This window comes from Urocitellus parryii, chromosome X (genome assembly GCF_045843805.1).
Source record: "Urocitellus parryii isolate mUroPar1 chromosome X, mUroPar1.hap1, whole genome shotgun sequence".
NCBI lineage: Eukaryota > Metazoa > Chordata > Mammalia > Rodentia > Sciuridae > Urocitellus > Urocitellus parryii.
In genome coordinates, this window is record NC_135547.1 from 80608022 (window position 1) to 80629911 (window position 21890).

General features: G+C 36.8%; 1 protein-coding gene and 3 pseudogenes across 6 annotated transcripts in view; 3 read left to right on the plus strand and 1 right to left on the minus strand.

Annotated features, from left to right (window-relative positions):
* The window catches only part of Atrx (ATRX chromatin remodeler), a 217620-nt gene that overhangs the window by 180648 nt on the left and 15082 nt on the right, over window positions 1-21890 (minus strand). The window lies entirely within an intron of this gene.
* LOC113194491 (ras-related protein R-Ras2 pseudogene) lies at window positions 3882-4562 on the plus strand (annotated as a pseudogene).
* On the plus strand, window positions 11233-11636 carry LOC113194499 (ubiquitin-ribosomal protein eL40 fusion protein pseudogene; annotated as a pseudogene).
* LOC113194513 (U6 spliceosomal RNA) lies at window positions 18036-18133 on the plus strand (annotated as a pseudogene).

The window sequence follows — 21890 nt, forward strand, 5'->3', positions numbered from 1 at the left end:
GAGATCATCCTTAGGAATGTATATGTTCTAGGGGAGTAAACAAGGACAGGGTAGGGACGAAGAGCTTGAGAAGAAGATTTACATTAACAGGGATGAGAGGTGGGAGGGAAAGGAAGTGAGAAGGGAAATCGCATGGAAATGGAAGCCGATCCTCAGGGTTATACAAAATGACATATAAGAGGAAAGGAGGGGTAAGACAAGATAATACAAATGGAAGAAATGATTTACAGTAGAAGGGGTAGAGAGAGAAAAGGGGAGGGGAGGGGAGGGGAGGGGGGATAGTAGAGAATAGGACAGACAGCAGAATACATCAGACACTAGAAAGGTAATATGTCAATCAATGGAAGGGTAACTGATGTGATACAGCAATCTGTATACGGGGTAAAATTGGGAGTTCATAACCCACTTGAATCAAACAGTGAAATATGATGTATTAAGAACTATGTAATGTTTTGAACGACCAACAATAAAAAAAAAAGAAAGAAAGAAATTGGCATTTCAAAAATACCAGAGCAAGTGTGGTCTTCTTGCTTTGATACTGGGGATAGAACCCACCGGCACTTAACCACACAGCAACATCCCCAACACTACTTTGAATTTTATTTAGAGACAGGGTCTCACCAAGTTGCTTAGGTAGGGCCTTGCTAAACTGCTGAGGCTGACTTGGAACTTGCAATCCTCCTGCCTCAGCTTCCCGAGCCAGTGGGCTTATAGGCATGTACCACTGCACCCAACTTGTTGTTTTTGTGTGTGTATCAATAGAAATTAAATCACAGTGCACTTTACCACCAAGCTACACCCCCAGCACTTTTGATTATCTTATTTTTGAGACAGATTATCGCTAAATAATGACCTGGAAGTGGTGGCATACACCTATAATCTCAGCAGCTGAGGAGGATAAGACAGGAGGATAGCAAGTTCAAGCCCATCCTCAGAAACACAGCAAAGTCCTACACAATCCTGTCTCAAAACTTAAAGAGGGGCTGGGGATATGGCTCAGTTGGTAGAGGGCTTGCCTTGCATGCACAAGTCCCTGGGTTCGATCACCAGCACCACAAAAAAAAGAAAGGAAAAAAAGTCGATCTGGGGTTGTGGCTCAGTGGTAGAGCATTTGCCTAGCACATATAAGGTACTGGGTTCAATTCTAAGCACTACATAAAAATAAATAAATAAAATAAACTCATAAAAAATATATGCTCTAAACAAAAGGAAATAAAAAGCACAATAGGATTAGGAAGTCCTTTAAGTTAGACACATTTATCCCTTCTCACACTGGGTCACCAGCACACAAAAATCAATCCTTCTATAGCTTCTTCCAAACTGTTGATAATAATATGAAATGAAGTTATCATGTACATCCTTTATTATATAATTGGCACTAAGTATATGTACCAAGTTCAATGCCACTAAGTCAAAGAAGCACATGGTTAAGTATAGGGGCTCTGATACTAGTCAGATACCAATCTACTGTTCCTTCTACTGTGACTTTCAGCAACTTGAACCTCAGCTGTATTATACATATAATGTGCATAGTGCTGTTTTAAGGACTAGATGAAATAATATATTTGAAGTCTTTAATACTATACCTAGCTGTTAAAAATGCCTTATAATATTTAAATGCTGTCATTTTAATATTGCTTTTTCTAGATATCGTCCTCCAGGTTGCTATTTTTTCTTTAATACTTCTTGGTATTATCACAGAGTACTTATTATTTGGATTGATTTTGAATTGAGCCTCTATTTATTGATCTTACTCACCAGAATCAATTTTCAACTCTTAGGATTCTTCAATAGCTAAAATGTATCTGTGATTACAATGTGGATATGTGGAACTCAAAATTATCATAGGTTGTTTGTTATAGATTCATGGAATCTCTAGAGCCAAGGTAATCTGTTAGCATCTAATGGGGTATGATTATGTGTTCACTTCTAAGATTGTGCTTACATTTTCAAATCTGGGAAGGAGGACATAGACCAGGAAGTACAGTGAATCCTGTTTCCTCCCTTTGCTCAGACCCACTCAAGAGAAGCAGCAGCAGCAGCAGCAGGCAACAGTATCAATATTAATTATTCATGTGGTTCTAAAGCAATTTATTTTTCACATTGTAGAGACTATAGTGCACTCTCATCATTTTGATTTAATTTTTACCATAATTTGGATCTACAGAGGACTTGATAATCTTATCAGTTCACAGAATATCACTCAAGTCCACAATGTACTGATTGTGAAGCGACAGTAGTTGGTACAGTAGCCCTCCCTTATTGATATTTTCTGCAATTTCGGTTACCGGCAATCAGCTGTGATCTAAAAATATTAAATGTAAAATTCCAGAAATAAACAATTCACAAACTTGAATCATGTGCCACTCTGAGTACCATGATGAAATCTTCTGCTATCCCATCTGTTCCACCTAAGTGGTGAACCACCCTTTATCAAGCATATTTAAAAGACACTGTACTCTCTTGTTAAATTAGCTATCATCTCCTTCAAGGAACACTTATTTTACCTAATAATGGTCACAAAAGCTACAAGAATACATATTCTTCTCATCACTATATTTAACATTCTCCAAGGCAGATCATATGTTAGGCTACAAAGTAAGTCTTAACAAATTTAAGATGATTGAAATCATATCCTATTATCTTTTTTGACAATAATGGTATAAAACTGGACATTAATAACAACAGGAACCCTGGAAAATTCACATATGTGTGGAAATCAAACAACATACTTCTGAGAATCAATGGATCAGTGAAGAAATGAGAAGACACACAAAAATTCTTGAGACAAATGAAAATGGAAACATATCATACCAAATCCTATAGGAAACAGCAAAACTGGACTAATAGGTTTATAGCAATCAAAAAAATAAAGATTTCAAAAAAGAACCTAAAATTATGCCTCTAGAATGAGAAAAACAAGAAAAAAAAACATTAAACCCATTATAGGTAGAAGGAAAGAAATAATAAAAACCAGAGCACAAATAAGTGAAACAGAATATAAGAAAAAACAAAATGAATCTAAAAGCTGCATGATCTCACTCATATAAAAATCTAAAAATTGGATCCCACGGAAGTAGTAAGTTAAAATGGTGATCACCACAGGCTGAGATGGGAGCAGGGAGTTTGAGGTAGAGGTTGGTCAATGGTTAAAATTTTTCAGTTAGTTAGAGGGGGCTGGAGTTGTGGCTCAGCTGTTGTACTTGTGAGGCCCTGAGTTCGATCCTAAGCACCACATATAAATAAATTAAGGTATTGTGTCCACCTATAACTAAAAAAAAAATTTTTTAAAATAAGAAAAAAATTTCAGTTAGAGCAGAACACAGTGGCGCACGCCTATAATTCCAGCGACTCAGGAGGCTGAGCCAGGAGGATCATGAGTTCAAAACCAGTCTCAGCAATTTAGCAAGGTCCTAAGCAACTCAGTGAGACCCTGTCTCTAAATAAAATACAAAATAGGGCTGGGGATGTGGTTCAGTGGTTGAGTACCCCTGAGTCCAATCTCTAGTAAAAAAAAAAAAACAAGAAATATGAAATATTTTAAATATATATACATACATATATATGTATAGTATAGTTGCTGATAGACCTTTATTTTATTTATATATGGTGTTGAGAATTGAACCCAGTGACTCACATATGCCAGGCAAGTACTCTACTACTAAGCCACAAACCCAGCCCCAAGAAAAATATCTTGATATTTGCAAAAACATAAATAACTTTGCAGACATTATTGTGTTATGGCAAATGAAATAAGCCAGTCATACAAGAATAAATATTACATGGTTCTACCTACATGAGTTTCTATAACAGTAAAACTCATATAAACACGGCTGAGATGTAGCTCAATGGTAAAGTGCTCATCTCACATGCATGAAGCAATGGGTTCAACCCCAACTCCAAAAAAAAAAAAAAAAGATTCTTATAGAAACAGAATATACTATGATTGCCAGGGTTGGAGAGAAGAGGAAGGAAGACTCTGGCCAGAAGATTGGGCTCGTGTGGGTAGGTGGGGTGGCATCAGAAAGTTGGAGTATGCCTTCCAGTATATCCAGACCTGTTTTGTAACTGATTATGATCCAACCATTGAAGACTCCTACAAAAACCAGTGTGAGATAGATAGATGACAGAGCAACCCGGCTAGATATTTTAGACACAGTTAGACAAGAATAATTTGGAGTCAAGAGAGCACAGTAAACAAGAAATGGTGAGGGCTCCCTGTTGGTCTTTTCAACCACAGAAGGTGGTCTGAAGAAATCTATAAGTTTCAAAGACAAGATTCTCAGAGTAAAGGATTGCAATGAGATGCCAATTGTTTTAATTGGTAATAAAGCAGACCTGGATCAGCAAGAGCAGGTAACACAGGAGGAAAGACAGCAGTTAGCATGGCAACTTAAATAACATACATGAAGGAGTCAGCAAAGATTATAACAAACATAGATCAAAGTTTCCATGAACTTGTCCAGGCTATAAGGAAATTTAAAGAGCAATACTATCCTACTTCACAGAAAAAAATGGTAGTGAGAGAAGATAAGAAAGGCTGCCATTATGTCATTTTCTAAGAATCCCTTGAGATTTAGCTACCAACTGCCAGGAAAAGTCCTTATCTCCTTCTCTCCTTATGATTTACATCATGTTGGTACCTGTTTTAGCCTTAGATAAATGATCAACATATTAGCCTTAGACAAAGAAGCCCACAGATCCTTTCCATGAAGCTACTGGTTCCTTTAAAATAATGGCTACAGGGCTTGAGTTGTGGCTCAATGGCAGAATGCTTGCCTAGCATGCATGAGGCACTGGGCTCCATCCTCAGCACCACATAAAAATAAAGATATTGTGTCCACCTAAAACTAAAATATAAATATTAAAAAATAAAATACATGTCAACATACATATTCATTTTTTTTCAAAGAGCTTATATTTTAATAGAAATGAATCACTTTTGCAACATGAGCTGTTTGCCAAGTTGATGCAATAGGCTACAAAATAATTTTTAACTCCTAAAATTTGTTTAGGAGTTAAAAATTATTTTGTTTCTAAATAGAAACAAAAAGATTTTTGTTTTTGTGGTACTGGGGATCAGATCCAGGGCCTTGTGCATCAAGGCAAGCACTCAACCAACTGAGCTATATCCCCAACCCCATAAAAAGGTTTTTAATGAGAATTTTTGCCCTGTCTTTAAAATTGTTGATGTAAACTTTAGTTATACACTAAATGGAATCTACAGAAGTGAAACATCACAGACTTTTCTTGTTTTGTTGTTGTTGGTACTTGGGAATAAAACCAGGAGTGCTTATCCACTGAGCCACACATCCTCAGATCTTTTTTATTTATTTTTATTTTCTATTTTGAGACAGGTTTTCACTAAGATGCTAAAGCCTTGATAAATTGTTGAGGCTGGCTTTGAACTTGCAAGCCCTCCTGCCTCAGCTTACTGAGACACTGAGATTACAGGTATATACCACCTCTCCCAGCCATCTCAGACCTTTCTGGATGCTGTAGCTTGTGTTTACCAAAATACCAACATGATTATTGTGTTTATAGATTAAAAACTGCTACTCAAGCCTGTTATTGCTCCTCCTCTTGAAGAAAATATTCTATGTGGACCAATACTAGAAAACATTCTGGACTTAGGCATCTCAATGTGTACTTGGTTTTTTAATTTCTCTCTCATCATAGCCATGCTAAGACTGTGGAATGAATAATTTATCTCCCTTTACAAGTATTTGTGGTTAAAGGGATTCAAAAAACACTAAACATGTCTTTCTTTGATGACAGATACAAAACTGATCCTTCCAGAGTCAGAGATTATTAATGTATTGCCACATACTTTTAAACATTATTTTTTCAAACTAGTTAAGAAGTATTTTATATATATATAAATTATATATATATATATATATATATATATATATATATATATATATATAGTTATTGATGGACCATTATTTATTTATATGTGGTTCTGAGAATCAAACCCAGTGCCTCGCACATGCTAGGCAAGCCACAACCCCAGCGGAAGAAGTATATTTAGAATCCTTTTTTTGTTACTTCTGGTTATGCATGATATAATTATACAAGCATGGAATATATATCATTCTACTTAAGACCCCCATTCCTGTGGATGTACTAGATGGTGGGATTCACTGTGTGTATTCGTATGTATGCATAGGAAAATTATTTCAGACTTATTCTACTATCTTTACTTTTCCTATCCCCCCTTCCCTTCATTCCCCTTTGCTCCATCTACTGAACTGTAAAAAAATATTTTTATGCCAGGCACAGTGGTGCACACCTATAATACCAGCAGCTAAGGAGGCTGAGACAGGAGGATCACAAATTCAAGGCCGGTCTGAGCAACTTATCCAGGCCCTAAGCAACTAAACTAGACCCTGTCTCTAAATAATATACAAAAAAAAGGGTTGGGGATGTGGCTCAGTGGTTAAGTAACACTGAGTTAATCCCCAGTACCCCCCCAAAAAAATCCAAACAAAAAAAACTGTAATTTTATGTTTGCAAGCAAATTTGCTTTCACAGAATACCTTGTGTATATAAAAGTATTTAATTCTCATTGTTCACTTTTTTGGGGGGGAGTACCAGAGATTGAACTAAGGGGCACTCAACCACTGAGCCACATCCCCAGTCCCATTTTGTATTTTATTTAGAGACAGGGTATCACTGAGTTGCTTAGCACCTCACTTTTGGCGAGGCTGGATTTGAACTCACAATCCTCTTGCCTCAGCCTCCCGAGCCACTGGGATTACAAGCCTAACCTACCATGCCCGGCCTTACTGTTTACATTTAACTGACAAAAGAAGTAGCTTCTGTGGTAAAAAAAAAATTTTACTTGCTGATCTGATCATGGCTGGATCTGCACTGGACCAGCTATATATTTCACTCCAGAAACCTTCCCAATAGAATACAACAGAATGCGACTGTGAAATCATTTTCAGTATCCACTGCTAGGTTTTGACTATTATGTCAAGTATTAAGTGTAAACCATTTTTTTTTTTTGTACTGGAGATTGAACTCCGGGGTGTTTTACCACTGAGCCACATCCTCAACCCTTTTCATTTTTCTATTCTGAGGGTCTCACCAAGTTACTAAGGTTGGCCTTAAACTTGTGATCCTCCTGCTTCAGTCTCTGAGTCCCTGGGACTACATGTATACACCACCACATCCAGCAAGTATAAAACTTTGAATTGTCAATTACTATAATTGTGGATGGCTTCTAATTTTGTTTTTAATTTTGTGGATCATTTAAACAATTCAAAATATGTCCCTGTTTTTAAGATATTAAATGGTAGTATACAGTGTCCCTTTATGTGTACAATAGTCGCATGACATTTATTGAGCATACCCATTAGTAATTTGGGGTGCTAGAATTAAAGTTGATTTATTTTATTTTTTAATATATTTCATTTTTAAGTTACAGTTGGACACAATACCTTTATTTTATTTATTTATAACTATATGGTGCTGAGGATAGAACACAGGGCCTCGCGCATGCTAGGCAAGTGCTCTACCACTGAGCCACAAGCACAGCCCAGTTGATTCATTTTCACAAGATAAAAAAGGGCTGAGAATGTAGCTTTATGGTACAGTACTTGCTTTGCATGCGCTAGGCCCTGGGTTCAATCTCCAGTACAAAGAAACAAAAACACTAAGTAAACCAGTAGTAAAATAGGGGAAAGGGAGGATCCATTCCTCTTACTATAAATCTCCTAATGTTTTCTATATTTCAGACTATATCTAATTTTCATATAGCTTTTTGCAAATTTAGGTGTTAACACCTTTTACCAATACTACTAACCTCCATTTTAAAAAGCAAAAATGCTAGAATATCAGGATCTTCTGGTAGAATACCTAGAGAAAGATAACACAGAACCACAAGTATTCCCTATATTAAAGGAGGAGTAGTAGCCAGGCACAGTGGCACATGCTCATAATCTCAGAGACTCAGGGCGCTGAAACAGGAGAATTGTTAAGTTTAAGGCCAGCCACAGAAACTTAGTGAGGCTCTAAAAGCTCAGTGAGACCCTGTCTCAAAATTAAATAAAAAGGTCTGGGGGCTGGGGATGTGGCTCAAGTGGTAGCGCGCTGGCCTGGCATGTGCGAGGCACTGGGTTCGATCCTCAGCACCACATAAAAATAAAGATATTGTGTCCACCTAAAACAAAAAATAAATAAATATTATAAATAAAGAGTCAGAGTCTTACAAAATTGCCAAATATATATATAATTCAACTATGAGATAATAATTGTTGAAACTGTGGCAGGTACTTGGGGATACATTATAGTATTTTTTTTTTTACTTTTGAATATGCTTATAATTTTCCAAAAGAAAGAGTTAAATACCTAAGGAATTTTTAATATCTAGTTCAGTGTCCTATATCCTAGAACAGATAAAATAACCTGTTTTGATTATTTTATATTAAAGGTATAATGAGTCCTGGCTCAACCTTTAAGGTCCTAATCCTTGTCTTTATGGACAATTTAGTTGTAATTCTGCTCGATACCTCCATATTCCTTGATCTGCCATTACACACTGCACTTAGGAAAGATCAGGAAGTTTTATCCAGGCATCTGGACTTAACCCACTCTGATCAAAGAATTTATTTTACTGACCAATATGTAACTTATTCAACATTTTTCACAATAAAAACACAAAGTAATAAAGGTCCAAGATCTGATATACAGAAGACATGTGAGGCAAAAAACAAATAAGGAACATTTTTTTTTTTTCCTGCTGAAAGATTAGTACAAGGGGCTGGAGTTTTGGCTCAGTGGTAGAGCACTTGCCTGGCATGTGTGTAGCCCTGGATTCAATCCTCAGCACTACATATAAATTAATTAATTAATTTAATTAATTAAAAGACCCATTGACAACTAAAAAATATTTAAAAAAAAGATTAGTACAAACTACTCCAATTCTACAGAACACCAGAATCAGTTTACTCCACTCCACCCTTTTTCTCCCACTACACATTTCCTCCTAGTATAGCAAGTTAAAAACTATTCTTCCTTTTAAATGTGAACTGAAGAATACTGTGCAGCTAATTATTAAACTTTAAGTGGTCAAAACTATGAACTTTATAAATGCAAAGTAAAACTACACATCACAAAAAAACCACATACACAAATTACTTTGGGATTAAGAAAAGAAATTTCTGATCTAAAACATCATGCCGCTAATTGTAGACACTTAACAAACTCTCTGTAGTGATTTCAGTAAATAATTACCTTGCTTTAACTTAAATAGCAAGGGAACAGCTCTGAAGTATTCAAGAAGATCATAAATAATACAGTAACACAATAGAATTGTAGCTAATTTACTTCCAGAAACCTGTGATAGTGATTTTAAAAATGTAAAAATCACAATAAGACATAATAGGCATCCATTATTTCCTTGAACAGGAGTTCTGACCTACCTTATAAAATAGTATTCTAGTTTCTTACTTAACTGTTATAAAATACACAGAAAACATCCTGATGAGCTGACTAAAAACAGTACTGGCCTAGCAAGGCACACACACACACACCTGTAATCTCAGCTATCGCAGAGACTGAGTCAGGAGAAACACAAGTTCTAGGCCACTCTGGGCAATTTAGCGAGATCATATCTCAAAAAGGGATAGGATGTAGTTCGGTGGCAGTTTGTTTGCCTAATATGTGAGAGACCCTGGGTTCTATCCCCATTACCCACCCCCAAACAAATACACACAACACAGTACTCTACCAAAAACCCTGAAACAAGAATCAGGTAATCTTGGTTCTGGTTCTAATAATTTATTAAATCTGTGATCTTGGCAAATTGCAACCTCAGTAGAACAATTTTCTCACCTGGAAAATGAAACAAATTACTAGATGATTGTTATAACTTCCAGCTATAGTCCTGTATGGTATCGGACACATGTAATCCCAGCAATTCAGGAGTCTGAGGTAGGAGGATCGCCAAATTTGAGGCCAGCCTTGGAATCTTAGCAAGATTCTATGTTAAAATAAAAACTGAAAAAAGGCTGGGGGTGTAGCTCAGTGATACAGCAGCCCTGGGTTCAATCCCCCATACTGAAAAACAGAAAAGTGACTTCCAGCTACAAAATTTGCCCATAAGCTAACATCCTGCTTAAGAATAAATCAGCTGAGTATGCATTACTAAAAACAATTACCAATTAGCAACATCCTTTTCCTCTACAATTAAATGTCTCTGTATTAATTCACATGACCCTCAGACAAACTCACTTAAGGACTCAAAACCCCAAACCATAATTCTAAAATGCTAGCACCCCACTCTTTGTATCCAGGTATCTCATAGGACAGTAATACATAACTCAACAGGGCATTTGGATACAAGTTTAGAGCTAATGAAGATTAAAATAAAAGAGTGGAGTAGAGTATTGCTACAAATGAAGAGGGGAAAACCGGAAGCTCAGGGTCACAGTGTCAACAGAAGACCCAAAACTAAAAGTTACATAAAGCATGATCTTAGTCCAATGTTTTGGCAATATTTTATTCTATTAATAACCTTATGTCCCATATACCAAAAATCTGTTGGTTTATTTTATATTACCCAAAGCCTCAAAGTTACTTAATTGCCACATTAATGATTTAGGCTTAGGTGGAAAATCAAGCTACTGTCACTTAATTCAGGATATATCATATCTACCATGCTTTTCTCTCATCATTTGTTTATTATCTTATCCTGTTGAAAACAGAAAGCTTACTTCTCACAGAGATATGGTTCCAGGGAAGGAGACTTTTCTTTTCTTCTTCCTGTCACACTTCCTAATACTAAAAAAGCATACACAACCAGAAATATTTATTATCTATCAATACACATATTGTGGGGGTTTTGGGTTTGTTTGTTTGTTTAATGGGTACCAGGGATTGAACTCAGGGGCACTCAACCACTGAGCCACATCCCCAGCCATATTTTTGTATTTTATTTATAAACAGGTTCTCACTGAGTTGCTTAGCACCTCGCTTTTGCTGAGGCTGGCTTTGAACTCATAATCAATCATCCTGCCTCAGCCTCCCAAACTGCTGGGATTTACAGACCTGTGCCACCACACCTGGCTCTTGTCGATTCTTAATAATTTCAATTTGAGAAGTTCTTTCTGACCGTGTCTCCAAAATTCAAAACCATCAAAGGGAGGAACGATACTGGAAGAATAGTCAATCAAAGGAGAAACAAATTCAAATTAAAAACCAGAAATAGCACTTTCGCTTCAATGAGGCTCCCAAGCAGACGCAGAGATGCAGATCTTTGTGAAGACTCTGACAGTTAAGACCATATTCCATGAGGTTGAGCCCAGTGACAGCTTCGAGAATGTCAAAGCCAAAATTCAAGAGAAGGACAGCATTACGCCTGACCAACAGTATGAGATATATGTGGGCAAACAGCTGGAGGATGGCACTCTCACATTACAACATCCAGAAAGAGTCCACCCTGCACTTCATGCTTCACCTGTGAGATGATATCATTGAACCTTCCCTGTACCAGTTTGCCCAGAAGTACAACTGTAAAAAGATGATCTGTCACAAGTATTAATGCCTGCCTGCAACCCTGTGCTGTCAACTACAGCAAGAAGTGCGGCCACACCAACAATATCCACCCCAAGAAGAGGTTCAAATAAAGCCCCTCCACTGGCTCCTTTCCCCAAAAGGGCAGCCTCCTGCCCAAGTCCCGTGTATGGCCTTGGGACCTCAATAAAGTTTCCCTTACATTGACTGGAGGAAAAAAACAGAAATAAATCAAAATGACAGGGAATAAAAATCACTTCCCAGCCGGGCATGGTGGAGCATACCTCTAATACCAGCAGCTCAGGAGGCTGAGGCAGGAGGATCACGAATTCAAAGCCAGCTTCAGCAATTTAGAGAGGCCCTAAGCGACTTAGCAAGACCCTGTGTGAACATATATGAAAAAAAGGGGGCTGGAGATATAGCTCAGTTGGTAGAGTGCTTGCCCTGCATATACAAGGTCTTGGGTTCAATCCTCAGCACCATATAAATAAAGATATTGTGTCCACCTAAAATTTAAAAAATAAATATTTTTAAAAAACAGACACATTTCAATTTTAAGAATCAAAAACACGACAGGACTGGGGATCTAGGTCAGGTGGTAGGGTGCTTGCCTCGCATGCACAAGGCCCTGGGTTCAATCCCAGCCCCACAAAGAAAAAACGACTACAACACTAAAATACTGGATGACTTTAACACACCTCTCTCACAACTAGAAAGATCTTCCAAACAAAAACTAAACAAAGAAACTATAGAACTAAATAATGCAATCAATAATTTAGACTTAACCTACATAGAATATTTCATCAATGAGCAAATCCAATTTCTTCTCAGTAGCACATGGATCCTTCTCTAAAACAGACCATATCTTATGCCACAAAGCAATTCTTGGCAAATACAAAAAAAATAGAAATACTAGCCTGCATTCCATCAGATCATAATGAAATGAAATTAGAAATAAACAATAAAACAAAAAATAGGGGCTAGGGCTGTAGCTCAGGGGCAGAGCTCTTGCCCAGCATGGGTGAGGCATTGGGTTCCAGCCTTAGCACCACATAAAAATAAACAAAAGAAAGGCATGCTGTTCATCTACAACTACAAAAAAAGAACTTTAAAAAAAAAAAGCTAATCTAACACCTGGAGACTGAGTAATACCCTATTGAATGATGAATGGATACAGAAGAAATCAGCAATGAAATAAAAAATACTTAGAGGTAAATGATAACACCAATACAATATATCAAAATCTCTGGAACACTCTGAAGGCAGTGCTAAAAGCAAAATTCATTGCATTGAGCTCATTCATTAAAAGAATAGAAAGTCAATGAGTAAATGACCTAACATTACATCTCAAAGCCCTAAAAAAGAACAAATCAACAGAAGACAGAAAACAATTAAAATCAGAGCTGAAATCAATGAAATTGAAACAAAAGAAATAATGCAAAAATGTGACAAAACAGAAAGTTGGTTATGTGAAAAAATAAACAAAATTGATAAATCCTTAACCATGTTAAGGAAGAGTGAGAGAAAACTTAAATTACTAAAATTCATGATGAAAAAGGAAATACCACGATGGACACTACTAAAATACAGAAGTTAATCAGAAACTATTTTGAAAATTTATATTCCAGTAAAATAGAAAATCTTGAAAACGTCAACAAAATTCTAGAGACATATGATGTACCCAAACTGAATCAGGAGGACACACACAATTTTAGCAGACCAATTTCAAGCAAAGAAATAGAAGACATCATCAAAAGCCTACCAATCAAGGAAAGCCCAGAACCAGACAGATTCTCAGCCGAGTTCTACAAGACCTTCAAGGAAAAATTAACACCAATACTCCTCAAATTATTCCATGAAATAGAAAAGGAGGGAATCCTTCCAAATTCATTCTACGAGGCTAATATCACCTTGATACCAAAACCAGACAAAGACACATAAAGCAAAGAAAACTTCAGACCAATATCCCTGCTGAATGTAGATGCAAAAAAATCCCAGTAAAATTCTGGAAAATTACATACAAAGACAGCACACCACAATCAAGTTGGGTTCATCCCAGGGACGTAAGGTTGGTTCAACATAAGGAAATCAATAAAGGTAATTCATCACATCAGTACACTTCAAAAGAAGAATCAGAGGCTGGGGCTCAGTGGTAGAGCACTTGCCTAGCGTGCATGAGACACTGGGTTCGATTCTTTTTTGTTGTTGTTGTTAGAAAGAGTGAGAGAGGAGGAGGGAGAGAGAGAGAATTTTAATATTTATTTTTTAGTTATCGGCGGACACAACATCTTTGGGTTTTTTTGTATGTGGTGCTGAGGATCGAACCCGGGCCTCACGCATGCCAGAGGAGCATGCTACCGCTTGAGCCACATCCCCAGCCCTGGGTTCGATTCTTAACACCACATATAAATAAGTAAATAAAATAAAGGTCCATCAACTAATAAAAATATTTTTAAAATAAATAAAAATAAGAATCATATGATCATCTCAATAGACACAGAAAAAGCCTTTGACAAAATACAGCACCCATGTTCAACACACTAGAAAAACTAGGGATAATAGGAACATACTTGGGCATTGTAAAAGCTACAGATGTTAAACCTAAGGTCAACATCATTCTAAATGGAGAAAAATTAAAAGCATTCCCCCCCAAAAAATGGAACAAGACAAGGATGCAATCTTTTGCCACTTTTATTCAATGCTGTCCTTGAAACTCTAGCCAGAGCAATTAATAGAAGAAAGAAATAGTTATGAATAGGAAAAGAAGAACTCAAACTACCACTGTTTGTTGAAGACATAATTCTATATTTAGAATAGCCAAAAAATTCCACTAGAAAACTACTAGAACTAATAAATGAATTCAGCAAAGCAGCATGATATAAAATTAACACCACTAATCAAATGCATTTCTCTACATCAATGATGAATCCACTGAAAGAGAAATTAGGAAAACTACCCCATTCACTATAGCCTCAAAAAAAAAATTTGAGAATCAATCTAACAAAAGAGGTAAAAGACCTCTACAATGAAAACTAAAGGACACTAAAGAAATTAAAGAAGACCTCAAAAGATGGAAAGTTCTCCCATGTTCTAGGATAGGCAAAATTAACACTGTCAAAATGGCCATACTACCAAAACCATTGTACAGATTTAATGCAATTCCTGTTAAAAAATCCCAATGAGATTTTTCATAGAAATAGAAAAGGCAATCATGAAATTTGTTTGGAAATATAAGAAACCCAGAATAGCCAAAGCAATACTTAACAAGAAAAGTAAAGCAGGGGCTGGGGATGTGGCTCAAGCGGTAGCACGCTCGCCTGGCATGCGTGCGGCCCGGGTTCGATCCTCAGCACCACATACCAACAAAGATGTTGTGTCTGCCGAGAACTAAAAAATAAATATTAAAAATTCTCTCTCTCTCTCTCTCTCTCTCTCTCTCTCTCTCTCTCTCTCTCCTCTCTCACTCTCTCTTTAAAAAAAAAAAAGAAAAGTAAAGCAGAAAGCATCATAATACCAGACTTTAAGTTACACTACTGAGTCACAGTAACAAAAACAGCATGGCACTGGCAACAAAACAGATGTGTAGACCAATGGTCCAGAATAGAAGAAACAGAGACAAATCCACATAACTACATTTTTCTCATACTAGACAAAGGCACCAAAAACATACATTGGAGAAAAGACAGTCTCTTCAACAAATGGTACTGGGAAAACTGGAAATCAATATGTAGCAAAATTAAACCAAACCCCTCTCTCTCACCCTGCCCAAATATCAACTCAAAGTGGATCAAGGACTTAGGCATTAGAACAGAGACCCTGTGACTAATAGAAGAAAAAGTAGGCCCAAATCTTCACCATGTTGGCTTAGGATTTGACAAGATTCCTAAAGTACCAGAAGTAAAATTAAGAATCAATAAATGGGATTAAATCAAACTAAAGGCTTCTTCACAGCAAAGGAAACAATAATATGAAGAGAGCTTACAGAATGGGAGAAAATCTTTACCACAGGCATCTCAAATAGAGGATTAATCTCTAGGATATATAAAGAACTCAAAAAAACTTAACACCAAAAAAACAACCCAATCAATAAATTAGGTTAAAGACTGAATGGACACTTCGCAGAAGATATACAATTGATCAACAAATATATGAAAAAATGTTCAGACTCTCTAGCAATTAGAGAAATGCAATTCAAAACTACACTGAGATTCCATCTTTCTTCAGTCAGAATGGCAACTATCAAGATTACAAACAACAGGGCTGGGATTGTACCTCAGGGGTAGACCATTTACCTAACACAGAGGCACTGGGTTTAATTCTCAGCACTGCCTAGAATAAATAAAGGTTCATTGACAACTAATATATATGTATGTATTAAAAAAAGATTACAAGCAACAATCCATTTATTTTACTTGCTTTACAATTTTTAAAAAGTTTTAAATTTGTTCTAGTTGGTTATATGTGACAGTAGAATGCATTTTGACACATCATACATAAATAGAGTATAACTTCTCATTCTTCTGGTTGTACATAGTGTAGGATTACACCTGTCATGTAATCATATATACATATAGGGCAATAATGTTCGATTCATTCTACTTACTGTTCTTCCTACTCTCATACCAATCCCCTCCCTTCACTCCCCTCTGTCTAAACCAAAGTACCTCTATTCTTCCCTAGCCCCACCTCCATCATAAATTAGATTCTGCATACCAGAGAAAACATTCCGCTTTTAGTTCTTTGGGATTGACTTGTTTTGCTCGATATTCTCCAGTTCCATCCATTTACTGGCAAATGCCAAACTTTTCATTCTTCCATTGTGTGTGTGTGTATGTGTGTGTGTATGTATGTGTGTGTGTATATATATATATCACAGTTTCTTTATCCATTCATCGTTGAAGAGCACATATGTTGGCTCCATAGTTTAGCTATTGTGAATTGAGCTGCTATAAACATTGATGTGGCTGCATTACTATAGTATGCTGATTTTAAGTCCTTTGGGTATAAACAGAGGAGTGGGACAGCTGTGTCAAATGGTGTTCCAATTCAAGTTTTCTGAGCATTGAAAAAAAAGTTAAAATAGTAAAATTTAAGCTTTACATATTTTATCACAATAAAAAGGATGGAAACAAAAAATCTATGAAAGCTACAACACAGTGCAAAATATGATTGCAAATTTAATGAATACAAAGTAAAAGTGTGTATGTCCAAAAATTAAAAGAATCATAGGGGTAAGACATAAAACCACTGCTTTGAGGCAGCAAAACCAATGGGAGCAATTTTGGCCCTAGGACATAGGTAAAATCTGGAGATAATTTTGGCTGTCACAAGCATCATGGGAATTGTCACTGGCTTCTGATGGGTAGAAACAAACACTACTACCAAACACCTTACAATGCAAATAAGAGTCCCTCCACAACAAATAATTATTTGGCCCAATAGTCAACGGTGCCCCTTTAAGAAATACTGCTTTTGGGCTGGGATTGTGACTCAGCAGTAGAGTGTTCACCTAGTACTGGCGGGACCCAGGTTCAATCCTCAGCACCACATAAAAATAAAGGCATTGTGTTGTGTCCATCTTCACCTAAAAAATAAATATTTAAAATTGGGGTTGACTCAGTGGTGGAGTTGCTTCATACACATAAGGCACTGGATTCAATCCTCAGCAACACATAAAAATAAATAAATTAAATAAAGATATTGTGTCCATCTACTACTAAAATAAAATTAAAAAAAAAAACTTTGGCTGGGCAAGGTGGTGCATGCCTACAAACTCAGCAACTTAGGAGGCTGAAGCAGGAGGATCACAAGTTTAAAGCCAGGCTCAGCAACTTAGCGAGGCCCGAAGCAAATTAGTGAGACCCTGTCTCAAAATAAAAAGGGCTGTGGATGGAGCTTAGTGTTAAAGCACTCCTGAGTTCAATTACCAGTATCAATCAGTCAACATTTGGAGAGATTTTTCTTATTTAATGTATCGTTTATCTTTAATGCCTCTACAGCAAATTAACACATTAAAAACTCAGTGTGGGCTGGGGATAAAGTACAGTTGGTAGAGTGCTTGCCTCACATGCACAGTTCAATACCCAGCACCATTAAAAAAAAAAAAAAAAAAAAGCTCAGTTTGGGACCTACTAACTTTTTCTTTCCCCTGTAATCCTCCATCACAATACACAATTTTTACTCCAAGAGATATGAGAAACCAAAGAACAAAAATGAGAAAAATCAAAGAGTCACACAAGCAATATTTTTCTGCATGTGCAAATGTTCTTAAAGGATTATAACAAGCAGAAACAATCTGGAATGGTAAGCTATAATAAAATTTATACAGACCACTCCATATGTTGGTATTTTACTATTATCTACCACATTTTAATTTTTTTTATTTTAACATTTTAATTTTTGATCACTTTAATTTGTTTCATTGCATCAATTTATATTTGAATTTGAGATCTGCTACTGTTTTATACCATCATTTCCTGATAATAATTTAACTTTTAAAATATTTTTCCACAGTGCTCTTTGGCAGTACATGTTCTAAAATTGGAATGATACCAAGATTAGCGTGGTGCCAGAGAATGACATGCAAATTCATAAAGCAGCCCATTTTTTTAAATTATTTATTTATTTATACATACCCAGTACTGAACCCAGGGGGCTTAACTACTGAGCAACATTCCAAGCCCCCCCCCCTTTTTGTTTGAGATAGGATCTCCCTACATTGCTCTGGCTGGTATCAAAATTGTGATTCTCCTGACTCAGCCTCCCTAGCCACTGGGATTGCAGTCATGCACCACCAAGCCTGGCAAAGCATTCCATAATTTTTAAAAAGAAAAAAAATAGCTAGGTATGGTGGTGCATGTTTGTAATCCCAGTGACTGAAGAGGCTGAGGCAAGAGGATCACATGCCCAAGACTAGCCTTAAAAATGTGGCAAGATGGGGCTGGGGATGTGGCTCAAGCGGTATCATGCTGGCCTGGCATGCGTGCGGCCCGGGTTCGATCCTCAGAACCACATACAAAGATGTTGTGTCAGCCGAAAACTGAAAAATAAATATTAAAAAATTCTCTCTCTAAAAAAAAAATGTGGCAAGACACTGTCTCAAAATTTAAAAAAATAAATAATTTTTAAATGGTCTGGTTATAACTAACTAGAAAAAGTTTTTAAAATATTTTTTAAAAGACTGGTTATGTAGATCAGTGGTAAAGTGTCTCCAGGTTCAATCCCCAGTACCAAATAAATAAATACCTACTTGCCTATGTTATTTTAGTATAAAAGCATTTCAGCACAGAACCTAGGCACTGCTTGTTTTACTAGGCTCCGTATCAAGAGTGACTATCTGAGCAAGTAAACACTATTCAGAATTTTTCTGAAAATGTCACACTTCCTAAAAACATTTAAGAAATAATAAACAAATCCCTGTCTATTGTTTTAAATACAAAGATATAAATGTCACAAGGGAGGGAAGAAATTACAAATTTTGAGTGATAAGGCAGTAATATGTAAATCAGATCTGTACTTTACATTATTACTTTTTTATTTTTTTAATTTGGGACAGGATCTCCTTAAGCTTCCAAGGCTGGCCTGGAACTTGGGATCCAGTCTCAGTCTCCCAAGTCTTAGAGATTATAGGCATGTGCCACTATGTCTGGTTCTACCTTATTACTTTTTAGTTTTCTTTACATAATACCTAAAACAAAACATTTAAATTGCAACCAAGGTCACCATATTTGTGTGAGTCAAATTACAGGGAACATTAACAAATGTTTTGTTTAAGCACTTTGATTTTAGCTTTATCAAACAGTTCATTTCATCTATGTACCATTACCTATAAACTCACCCAAAGGCAGAATCTTCTAATGAAGACAGTGGTGAAGAATGTGCCAAGAGGCAAGAAAATTAGGGTTAAAAGTTTTGTTCTAGTTGTGATTGGCTGTAAAAATAATGGGGTGGTTTTTTTTATTGATTTTATTTTATTAAATACATGACAGCAAAATGCATTACAATTTTTTTTAATTTTTTAATATTTATTTTTTAGTTATTGGTGGACACAACATCTTTGTTTGTATGTGGTGCTGAGAATCGAACCTGGGCCGCACACATGCCAGGGGGGCGTGCTACCACTTGAGCCACATCCCCAGCCCTACAATTCTTATTACACATACAGAGCACAATTTTTCATATCTTTGTATATAAAGTATGTTCACGCCAATTCATGTCTTTATGCATGTACTTTGTTTTTTTGCATTATAATTCTTATTACACATATATACCATAATTTTTCATATCTGTTTGTATATAAAGTAGGTTGACACCCAATTCATGTCTTCATACATGTACTTTGGATAATGATGTCCATCACATTCCACCATCCTTGCTAATCCCCTGCCTCCTTCCTTTCCCTTCCTCCCCTCTTCCCTATCTAGAATTCATCTATTCCTCCCATGTTACCCCTCCCTACCCCACTATGAGTCAGCCTCCTTATATCAGAGAAAACATTCAGCATTTGTTTTTTGGGGGGGATTGGCTAACTTCACTTAGCATTACCTTCTCCATCGCCATCCATTTACCTGCAAACGCCATGATTTTATCCTCTTTTATTGCTTAGCAATATTCTATTATGTATATATGCCACATTTTTTATCCATTCATCCACTGAAGGGCATCTAGGTTGGCTCCACAGTTTAGCTATTGTGAATTGTGCTGCTATAAACATTGATGTGGCTATGTCCCTGTAGTATGCTGTTTTTAAGTACTTTGGGTATAGTCCGAGGAGAGGGATAGCTGGGTCAAATGGTGGTTCCATTCCCAGATTTCCGAAGAATCTTCATACTGCTTTCCATATTGGCTGCACCAATTTGCAGTCCCACCAGCAATATATGAATGTACCTTTTTCCCCTGGGGTTTTTTGTTATTGTTTTTTGTTTGGGTTTTGGGTTTTGTAACAGAAAATGAACCCAGAGGTGCTCAGCCACTGAGTCACATCCTCAGCCCTTTTTATTCTTTATTTTAAGGCAGGGTTTCACTAAATTGCTGAGGTTGGCTTTGAACTTGTGATCCTCCTGACTCAAGTCTCCTGAGCTGCTGGGATTACAGGCATGTGCCACCATGCCTGACTAAGAAAAGGGTCTTGTGCAAAGGGTATAGCTTAGTTTTAGAATGTTTGCTTAGCAGGTGAGAGCCCTGGGTTCAATCTCCAACACTGCATAAGAAATTGGGGGAAGATCTTTAGAAGAGAACTGGAGTTCTCGGTAGAATGGATTTAAGAGGGCTTGGCACAATGGTATACACCTGCAGTCCCAGCAGCTCAGGAGACAGAGGCAGGAGGAAAACAAGTTCAAGCCAGCCTCAGCAAATTAGTGAAGCCCTCAGCAACTCAGTGAGACCCTGTCTCAAAACAAACAAACAAAAAGCGCTAGGGATGTTGCTCAGTGGTTAAGCACACCTGGGTTCGATTCCTGGTACCAAAAGGGTGAGGGGCAGAGATACAGAGAAGGGAAAATAGCATCTATTTTTGTAATTAAAACAGATAACACTAGCTCCAGTCCAGAAAAACATATCAAAAATGTTTAGAAATCAGATGTCAGAAATAAATCACAGAAACCCATCAATGGTTGGCAACATTTAGGAATACAGGTTATTTTTATCTTTTACTATTATATTTGGAATGGAAAAGGGAGGAGGAAAAAAGTATACACAAAAGCCAACTTTAGGGGCTGAGGTTGTGGCTCAGTGGAAAGCGCTTGCCTAGCATGTGTGAGGCACTAGGTTTGATCCTCAGTACGACATAAAAATAAATAAGTAAAATAAAGGTATTATGTCCATCTACAACTAAAAAATATTTTTATTTATTTATTTATTTATTTTTTAGTTCTTGGCGACACAACATCTTTGTTGGTATGTGGTGCTGAGGATCGAACCCGGGCCGCACGCACGCTAGGCGAGCGCGCTACCGCTTGAGCCACATCCCCAGCCCCCTAAAAAATATTTTTTAAAAGCCAACTGTACCTGCCTTGAAATCCCAGCTTTTAGACATCACATTCTATTCCTGACTCAAGTACCAAAACACCTAACATTTATTATAGCATATGTGTCCATATCACTCAGTTGATACTTAGGATGTGCTACTATTTGGAAGGAGGCAGTAGACGTAATTGGACTATTTGGAAGGAGGCAGTAGACGTAATTGGAGGTATATCCCTATATTCTCTAAGTACATTCCTTGTCTAAAGAAATGTTCTGGGGCTGGGGTTGTGGCTCAGTGACAGAGCACTTGCCTCGCATTTGTGAGGCATTGGGTTCAATCCTCAGGACCACATAAAAATAAATACCAAATAAAGATATTGTGCCCATGTATAACTGAAAAAATA